Genomic DNA, 10,971 nt, shown 5'->3' on the forward strand with positions numbered 1-10,971 from the left:
TGTGGTAAGAATTTTACCTTCTTTTCCACAGCTTTATTTTTATAAGTTAACTTTTGAGAAATGGAGACTACTGTACCTAGTTTGCCCAACAGGTGATGAGAAGACTACAATTCCCGGGAGGCACTGCGGCCAACCTTGGCCCGGGCTTCTGCTCTGCATCATGGGACTTGTAGTCATCACCAGTTTGGGCTGGTTACAGAATTGTTTCCAGAGTTAACAGCGCTTTAAGGGATGACAGTTGATTCTGAGAAGGTAGAATGCTCTGCTACAGCCTATTCGTCCTACATAATTCAGAACTCCTCATTGGCAGAGAACTCCTGAAATCCTTCAGTGTGTTAGTGGTGGGTTTTTTGTTTGTTTGTTTTTTACTATCTCGAGAGCAATTTTATCTCAAATAATATGGTATTAGGCTTGTTAGACGTGCACATTTAAAGAGCTGAAGATTATCAGGAAAGTCGTTCTTTGATAGTCAAATACTGAAATTCAGACCAGTCTGCAGGTCTGTTTATCATTAGAATTGAGCAATTTGATATAAAAATCATTCCATGATTTCTAAGGCTTTGGAATATTACGAAGACTCGGAAAAATTGATAGTCGTAATTTCAAAATGCACGTAGGAAGCTAATCTGGCTTGTGGCATAATAGTGGTTTGGGGTTGATAATATTGCTCTTCCAGTGTGAATGAGACATAAAAAGAGAATTCTGTAGAAACAGTAGACTAAAACATGAGGTAGTTTTCAGGACAGACTTGGGAGTCTTGGCTGTGAGGTGGCAGTTATATCCATGATTTCTGTAAGTTAATAAAGGTATAGAAAGAAAAGAAAAAGGAGCTTTGCAATATTTTCCTCACTTGTGGTCAGGACTGCAGGTGGTAGCAAAAGATACTTTTGATGTGGGAAATCTGATAATCTAATATCAAGGAAGCTGAGGAATATTAAACTTTCAAGAAGTAAAGGCATAGAGATATCCCAGTTAGGAGGAGAAAAAAGATCTAGGAAAAATCATTGGAATTGTCCAAAAAGAACTTCCTTCACTAATTATTGAAAGGAGCATACAGGATATACATACTATATGTAACTTTTATCTTCCAGAATATCTGGTATAGATTAATGTCTAGATTTTACTTTTAGAAAATGAACTGAATATTTTTTAAAAATATTTTTAAAGAGATATAATTGACATATAACATTATATTAGTTTCAAGTGTACAGTGTAATGATTCAATATTTGTATATGTTGTGAAGTGATCATCACAGTAAGTCTAGTTAATATCTGTCACCATACAACTACGATTTTTTTTCTAATGTGATAGTTACAATTTTTTTCTCATGTGATGAAGACTTTTAAGACTTACTCTCTTATCAACTTTTAAATATGCAATATAGTTTCATTAACTATAGTTACCATGCGGTACATTACATCCCCATGGCTGATTTATTTTATAAATATAAGTTTGTACCTTGTGACCCCCTTCACTCATTTCACCCACACCTCCCACCTCTGGCAACCCCAGTCTGTTCTCTGTATTGATGAGCTTGGTGTTTTGTTTTGTTTTTAATTCTACATATAAGTGAGATTACATGGTATTTGTTTTGTTTTTCCCTGACTTATTTCACTTAGCATAATGCCTTCAAGGTCCATCCATATTGTCCCAAATGGGAAGGTTTCATTTTTTATGGCTGCTTAGTGTTCCATTTTGTGTGTGTGTGTGTGTGTGTGTGTGTGTGTGTGTGTGTGTGTATCTTTATCCATTCATTTATAGATGGACACTTAGGTTGTTTCCATATAATAGCTATTGTAAATAATGCTGCAATGAACTTGGGAGTGCCTTGTATCTTTCTGAATTAGTATTTTGTTTTCGTTGGATAAATACCCAGAAATGGAACTGCTGGATCATATGATAGTTCTATTTTTAAGTTTTTAAGGAAACTCCGTACTGTTTTCCATAGTGGCTGCACCAATTTACATTCCCACCAACAGTGCAAGAGGGTTCCCTTTTCTCCACATCCTTACCAACACTTGTTATTTCTTGTCTTTTTGATAATAGTCATTCTAACAGGTGTGAGGTGATATCTCATTGTGCTTTTGATTTTGCATTTTCCTGGGGATTAGTGATATTGAGCATCTTTTCATGTGCCTGTTGGCCATCTGTATGTCTCCTTTGGAAAAATGTCTGTTTAGATCCTCTACCCGTTCTTAATTGGGTTGTTTGCTTTTTTGCTATTGAGTTGTATGAGTTCTTTATATATTTTGGATATTAACCCCTTATCAGATATATTATTTGCAAATATTTTCTCCCATTCATTTTCTTGATGGTTTCTTTTGCTGTGTAGAAGCTTTTTAGTTTGATGTAGTTCTTACTAGTTTATTTTTGCTTTTGTTGCCTTTGCTTTTGGAGTCAGATCCAAAAAATTATCGCCAAGACTGACATCAGGGAGCTTACTGCCCATGTGTTCTTCCAGGAGTTTTATGGTTTCAGGTCTTACAGTCAAGTCTTTAATCCATTTTGAGTTGATTTTGTGTATGGTGTAAGATAGTAGTTTAGTTTCATTCTTTTGCATGCGGCTGTACCGTTTTCTCAACACCATTTATTGAAGAAACTGTCTTTTCCTCATTGTATAATATATTCTTGGCCCCTTTGTCAAAAATTAATTGACCACATATACATGGGTTTATTTCTGGCCTCCGGAACATCCTTAATAATTAAGAAAGAATATCCTGTGGTTGTCCGAGTAAAAGTTGTATTATCACAGACAACATCTAATGGCTAATCTCTATGCATGGAATATTTTATTGATAGTTAAGCTTGGATGCCTTTATACAGTGCACACAATCAAACTGAATTGCATACATTTTAATTTGTAAAGTAACAGGTCTTTAATTTGTAAAGACCATTTTTCTGCCCTTTCAGTATTTTAATTTTATATAAAAGATATATACCTAGCAGGATGTGTTGAGTCCACTCAAGGTACTATTTTATACAATGATATATAGATAGTGGTACTTGGTGGTAGTGGGTTTAAGGGGCAGGGGAGAGGAAAGGTAGAAAAAAACACAACAGAAAAAGTATGTGCAATAGGCAGACATCTCTTGAGGTAGCTTCCTGGATCCCAACATTCCCCCTTCTATGAAGCTTGTCCCTCTTCTACAAGACTGGGGCCCTCGTGGCCATGTTCATAATATGATACTTTTACAACAAAAGTTTTTTGTCATAGTTGATTGTATCTGAAGAGGATATTTGACCCAAGTTGTGTCCAAATGATGCTCTCTTCTAGGAATTATTTTGAGGGTGGGTGGTGTGGATACAGGCTGGAAGTCACAGGAGCTAAAGTCAGACTAAGGGAAATTCTGTGGTCCATGAAGTCCCACGGCTGAGATCCCTGGAGTTGATCTGGTTCTTCCCCATTCTCCACTTTTCCTTAGAGTTCATGAGTAACTTAGTGTTCTTCCAATAGATTTGCTTTTTACTTAAATCTAGCCAGAGTTGGTTATTTTGCTTATAACCAAGAGTACAACTAATACAGCAAGTTGCAATGAGGCAAACTGAAGGTGCAAAGTAAAAGCTGATAAAATGCAAGCAAGTCCTTCTCAATGATTTATAATAACTAAAAAACATAAAATGACTCTTTTTCAATTATTACTTTGATATATTCATGGATTCCCTAACATTTCCATAGGCAGTGTTTCTATAATCTTAATATTCAGGATCTGTACTCCACCTGCCCTTTATTTTCTCCCTGACATGAAATTGTAAGAGTTCAGAAAATGAACCACAAGTGATCTGTTCTTAGAGTAACAGGAAGTGACCAAAGTTGTAACAGGGCAGCATGATAGCCAACTTTATTACAATGAATTTGTGACCTATGCAATTTCCTAATCCAGGGTAGGAATTACATGACATTTATAATGGGACAAAGAAGAGACTTCAATACTGCTACCATTGTTTAGTGATTTTCCACTCATCATATTACATAAGGAAGATTTTGAAAGCATGTATGGAAATCCTACTGGAAATACAACAAAGAGACCAAATTCCTTCACCAAATCACAGTTACAGTCTTAGAACTGAAAGGGACCATAATGGTCATGAAGATAAGCCTCCATTTTTGAGCTAAGACTACTGAGGAAAACAGAAGCGAAAAGTTCTGCCTGTATTCAATCCCAGAGCCAGTGAACTCTTGACTCCCAAACTGGTAAACTTCTTACCATGCATAGTAAGACGCCCTTTTCTGAGCCCTTTTGCACTCGTTGTGTCCTAAATATCTTTCACTCTTCCAATAGTGTCTTGCCCCTGGTACATTCTCAGTTAAAATTTTTTTTTTTTTTTTTTGGTACAGGGGCCTCTCACTGCTGTGGCCCCTCCCGTTGCGGAGCACAGGCTCCAGACGCGCAGGCCCAGCGGCCATGGCTCACGGGCCCAGCCGCTCCGTGGCACGTGGGATCCTCCTGAACTGGGGCACGAACCCGTGTTCCCTGCATCGGCCGGCGGACCCTCAACCACTGTGCCACCAGGGAAGCCCTCAGTTAACATTTGATACCTGGGAAGTCGTCATGGATTTTATGCATGAGGAAGGCCTGCATTGGGCCTTTAAGGATTGCTAGGAATTGAACACGTAAAGGAAGCAGGCAGGGCACCCTAGGCAAAGTCAAAAACTTGAGAAAGGGCATAACAATGTAGGGTGCTGTGGGACACTGAGGAGACCAACCTGATTGGATTGAAGGGTCTTTGGATGTAGCTGGAAATAGAGATATGAGCTCCTACTCATCCCTCAAGTCCATCTTCAGTATAATCTCATGAGTAATATCTTCCCTGTTTCCTCGGATGGAATTAAGTAAGCACCGCCTCTATGAGCCCATTGTATTTGTATTTGGTACATGAATGGAGACAATCATCACATTATTTTTGAGTACTTTGTTATGTGTGCAGCCTAAGGGCCAGGATTATATATTGGACGTCCATGTGTTGACAGCATTTTACATGATACCTGAATAAGGCAGGTACTTCATGTAAATAACTGTTTTTTTATACCTGGCCCATCTTACTTATTCACATTTCCTATAATATCCCTCTAGACTTTTGCATTTTCAATTCCTAGTTTAGAGAATAAAATCCAAATTTTTTGAGTAGGCCCATGAGCCCCTTCATGTAATGACTTTTTTCTCCTTTATGGTCTATTTCCTCCAGATTAATTAATTAGTAAATTAATTAACCAGCTATTTATTGAGTACCTATCACATGCAATGAATCTCAGAGTCCAACTATATCAGTTATTTCCCAGTCTGAGCTTTTTACTTTTTCCTCTTGCTAGTATTTCTTGTAGCTTTTGCCTGGAATTCTACTCCTCTTGGTCCATTTCTGAGGCTCAGCTCTAGGTGACCTGCTCTGCAAAGGCTTGTCTGAATCCCTCTTCACCATGTGCCCACAGTCCCCTCTACAAGCTTCTGCTGTGGTCTTGCCCCCACTGGTTATCCCTATATGACTGCCTTCCTGACTAGAACATGTGCTCCTTAAGGCAGAGCACATGTCTTTTTCTTCTCCACTGGCTCGCAGAACCTCTGGCATATGTTGGGGCTAGACTGAATAAATGAATGAAAATGGGTGACTAAAGTTTTCTTATTGGATCAGCTTGGTGGTTTAAGAGAAACAGACACACATACAAACATTCTCAGTGGAATTTGGTTTCAAAGAGACATTAAAGGGAAATTTGCTCAGTGAAACAAAGTGAAACAACTCTGCTTAAAGAGAAAGGATTCCTTCATTTGCTCAGAGTAATTTGTAAATCACTCGACTAGATAGATGATTTCTAAGGTCCACTTCAGATCTAATGCTTTATGAGTTTATGTGTATCATTTGAAACCTTAAGGAGATAACCAAACAAGTAGCACAACCTGGTTGAGATCTATAAAAGGCATTATGCAGAGCAAAAATAAAATGAAAACCAAAAAAAGCTAAACTACCGAAATTAAAGAGACCAATGGATTAGGTTTTATTGTACATTTAAGTCTTTGTCTTAATAAAGTTTGAGATATGCTGCAACTTCTGGGATAAACACAGAGAAGGAATTCTGGTTTCTGAGGTCCCAGTGCCAGGTTTCAACATCTCAGTGTGCAAGAAAGAGATCCTTTCGAAAAAGAAAAAAAAAAAGTTTTCAGGGGAAAAAGTATAGCCTTGGAAGAAGTAGCAAGTGTCTGATCCATCAATACCAGGATTCCTGCTCATCTCCTATGTGGGATATCAGCCTCTTCAGGGAGGGCTTAAATCATCTGGGGTTCCTGTGGTCTTTTGTTTGGATTACTTCCAACTTTTTTCATCTGTAATATGCCACAATAATAGTTCTTCCTCATAGGGTTGTTGTGAAAAATAAAAAAAAAGATCTTGCTTGGTAAGTGCTTAGTACAGTACCTGGGAAAATGAGCAATAGCTATTATTATTATCTTGAGTCAACTCGGTAGGTCAACTACTTTAAGAAGATAGACAATATTAATACTAATGTATGTAGATACTTGTTGAATGAATGAATGAACCATGAGCAGAGAACTGCACTATCGATTTTATGTACATTAACTTATTTAACCCTCAAAATAATCCAACGAGTCAGGTACTATTATCATAATTGATCCTTTACAGATTGAGTCTCTGAAAGGCCAAACAGCTTGTCCTTTATATAAGAAAAGTTATTCTCTGAGAAGTTATCTTGTTCAGAAAGGTTAGGACTCAAGCCCAAGCTCAGATTTCTCCTCTGCCATTCCTTCTCTGTCATTGCAGGGGGTAGAACCTAGACCCTCAGAGGGCCATACTTGACAAGACATAGATTGAAAACAAAGTCTTTGGACTTAGTTCCAGGAACTCCTGGGTTCCTCACTTCATTAAACAGTATAATAGCTGGCTCAGATGATTTCATTTCTTTTTTCTCTTTGACTCTTACCTAGCTCTAGTATAATTCATGCATCCTAGGTTTGGCTCCTAAAATAATTTGTCTTGATATACTGATGTTCTCCTGTGCCTGTTCTGTCCTCAGATGCTTTATTGTTATTCTGATTAGCTCTTTGATATTGGTTCTGAGTTCTCACTTCTCTCATCTTCCTTATTGAAAGACTGGGTGGACCAGAATGATTGGGAAGGAATTAACCAGGTGAAGGATGTGTCTGGATGGGAAGCGAGGGGTATAGTGGGGAAAAGGAGTATCCTAGGCGGAAAAGGTATAGAGGATTTTATGTAGAGATTGCTTAATAATGAGAGACAAAGTTGTTTGAATTGAAATAAAGACTTGCAGACAGTTTTAACTTTTATGTGGTATCAAATAGCCTCAACTCTGTGAGGAGCCAGATCTTCCTCTTCATTCAACAAATATTTGTTGCCTGCCTACCATATGTTCCAGTTATTGTTCTAAGCCTCCAGGAATTTATCAGCAAGAACATATGCAAAGCCACTCTTCTCATGGAGTTCACATTTGGTAAATGTTTACATGGGGACAGACAATAGACATAACAAGAAATAAGTTTTAAGAATTTACCTAGGTTTATATTCTTTGAAGACAATAAAATAGAGTAATATGATCAGAGTGGCTGGGGTAGGGGGACGTGCAGCAATTATCCATTGAGGCATCAAATCGGACCTCTCTGAGAATGTGAATGTCTAGAAGAAAACAACTTTGTAGACATTGGGCAGGGGGGCAGAGCATTCTAGGAAAGCTGCTTCATGTGTACTGTAGGAGGAAAAAGGAAACCAGTTAGCAAAAGCACTCCCTTTTCCTTTTCCTAAGAACTCACTCTAATTCCAGGAAGTAAGATGCCAGATGTTTCTCCAATTGCATATGTGATTCATATGTCTCTGAGACATTGGATGTTAACATTAATACCCAAATCTTGCTAGTTTCAAGCTCCCACTTCATTTTAAGGAGTTCTAGTCTCTTGTAAATTTTTCCTTTTCTACATACCCTTAAACTCCCCAAGAGATATCTTCTGTGCTCCAGGGAATCTGTTTTGGTCATTGCTCCCTGTCACCATTGCTGGATGAGCTGCTGTCACTGCTTTTGCCACTGATGGAGTCATGCTTGCATTGACAGCTCTGCACTAGCCTTTCCACTAACAGAGTTGAGACATTCAGTGTCACTTGAGTCAAACTCTTACACCACGGATGCAAGCTGGAGAACTTCCAGTAATGCTACCTGCCCCTGCTGGACTGGAGACCCACAGGACGGCAGCCTGCTGCCAACTGAAATGGAGAACTTTCTTTCACTTTTGCTTGAATACTGAAGTGTTACACAGTTTGACAAGCAAGCCCTTTGAGTTTTGTTCACCTAGTCCTCTTTTCCCCTGGGAGCACCATACCATGTGGGTGGCTGAGTTGACAGAAGCTCCTGTAACAGTTCTGCAGCAGACCTTATTGGATGCCAACTCTCTGAGTGTCTTTCTGAGTCTGGGGAATTCCAGTCTTATGAATCTGGTTGAGAGATCAGAGCCCATTTCCCCCTATAAAATTCTAAATTGCTGTATACTTGCTTTCTCAGCCTCCATTGCAGCTAGGGTACAGAACATGCCCTCGGCATTACCAATCAGATGAATCCTTTCCCATGCCGGCTGTGTTGGTCGTCTGAGGTACAGCGTCTAAAGCTCAGTGACAGAAGCATCCTCACAGACTTGTTTTATGGTTTGATTTTAGGCTTTGTTCCTGGTGGCACTGTCCCCAAGTTTCCTAGAGGTTCTGTGGGCTAGTCAATATCTTTAAAATTTTTCTTTTATCTTAAATTGGACAGAGCCACCTTAGGGCTGCTTGCCACATAGGCAAGTGAAGAGAAAGGTCAAGAGAAAGGCCAAGAAAAGGGAAGGGTTTAATTTCTGTTCTTGGGGGGAAATATTCTCTTCTTCTCCACAATTGGCTATGAACAAGGAAGCACAAAGAGTCCTGACTGCCATTGGTCGTCATCTTGCAACTGCAAGGGAATCACTTTGGGATGGAGCAGGTATGAGGATGGGCAGAGTGAAGCGGGGTAAGCATCTTGATGACATGATGGTGCCTTTGATTTTACTGTGCCTAGAGTCTGCTCTGCTTCTGGTCTTGAAATTATCTGAGGTAATAAATTTCCTTATTGATAAGCAAGCTTACCTTGGGATTTTCTGTTGTTACTACCTTTACTATTATACAATAAATACAGATAATAATGTCTAGCCTTTACTGAGAATGCAAAACATTGCAGGCATTTTTTATTCATTCAACAAATACCCATTGAGCTCCTTTAATTGCTATAACCACCCTAAATGTTACAACAACGTACTGTTATGTATGCAGCTGGATATATAGACTTAGACATATGTATATATATGCTTTATAGATATACACATAAGCATGTATATAAATATAGTTATAGGTATGGGTGTAGATATAGATAGACATAAAGATATGTAACTGGCTGATACATGAGTTTTATCACCTATGGCAGCTAAGTACCAAAGATGAGGATATAAGTTGCTAAGTACTCCATGTTCTAAGGATGCAGTACACAGGTAGGTAGAGCCAGCAAACTTCTCCAAAATTCTTATTGAGGGCTGCTGGTTCAGAGAAGTATTGAAATGTGCCACCAGCATCACCCAGGTAATATTTGAGAAGGCCTGAAGAGACAGGATGAGGTGCCCTGGAGAATTCAGTGTTTGTGAATACAGTGTTTCTTTCCCATCACAACAGCTAACAGTTTAACCAACAATTTTCAACCTTATTATCAGGATGGCCAGTTCCTCAGCCTGGGATATGCGCTGGACCATGCTTCTTTCATTCAGCTCATTTCACGTTTTAATACCAGGTTCTAAATTGGTTGGTATGACTTGGGGGTATAAGTAATAGAAAATACGGCTCACATTTGATGAAACATTAATAATCAAATGTATTGACACAATTACCTGAAAATACAGAGGTAGGATGGATTTTAAGTTGGGTGATCTGATGACTTAATGGTTCTGTTTTGTTTTCTGTAGTGTTAGGCTAAAAAGCCTCACGATGTAGGATGGCTGCTGGTAGTAATGAAGTATATATGTCTCCTCGCTAATTCTTGTGGGAAAAAGAACTTCCATCTGAATATTCCAAGCAGATTCCTGAGATTTATCCTGATTGGACAGTTTAAGTCAGATGCCCAACAATGCAGCAGTGTCTGTGGCCAGGGGAATAGAACATGTTTGTTGGCTTAAATCAACCAAGGTCCAGCCCTGAAGTAGGTGACTTTGAATAAGCTTTATGCAAAGAACATGGGTTGCATGGGGGAGGGGGTGTATGTCAGCATAACAATCTGGATGCTGTTGGGAGGGGAGGATGGAACACGGATGCTGAAAAACAATCAATAATGTTCTCTGTGAGGGTAGTTAATGACATAAAGAGAGGTGATCAATGATGAGGATATGTGTAAATCCTAAATAAGAGGCAGAAGAACTTGGATGGTGTCCCAATTAATGGGTAACGATGTATAGCTTTAGAGAAAGGTTGGGATGGTTTTCAAGGATTCTTCCTCAATAAAGATCAGCTTATACTTCCACTGGATCTCTATTGATTTATGGAAAGTCAGGTTAGGTGGTGTCTAGTACAGATTGAGGTCACGTATCTTCCCCTCTAGCGATCCACAGGGAGAAGCACCCACTTCATTGTGGCTGCTGAGTGATGAGAGATGTTTGCCTGTCAGCAACAGTCCAGCTAGAAAAATGGTAAAGCTGACCCCTCAATCCCAGTTTTTCCTTTTCTAGAAGTGAAGAGAACAGAAAAGGAAGGAGCATTCCACTTAGGCCTAGTCCCAAAAGCTGGTTGAACATTCCTACTTGAATGTCCCATCAGTACTTTAAAGTGATTATTTCTTCATTGTCTCCCTCCTCTCTACCTTGATGTTCCCCTCCCCTCTCTACTTTGGTTGGTGACAATATTCCTACCTAGTAGATCACCTGAAGCAGAAAACTTAAGAATTGTCCCAGATTTTTTTTTTTTTTTTTTTTTTT

The sequence above is a fragment of the Lipotes vexillifer genome, unplaced genomic scaffold, assembly GCF_000442215.2.
Source record: "Lipotes vexillifer unplaced genomic scaffold, Lipotes_vexillifer_v1.1 scaffold1302, whole genome shotgun sequence".
In the NCBI taxonomy this organism is placed as follows: domain Eukaryota; kingdom Metazoa; phylum Chordata; class Mammalia; order Artiodactyla; family Lipotidae; genus Lipotes; species Lipotes vexillifer.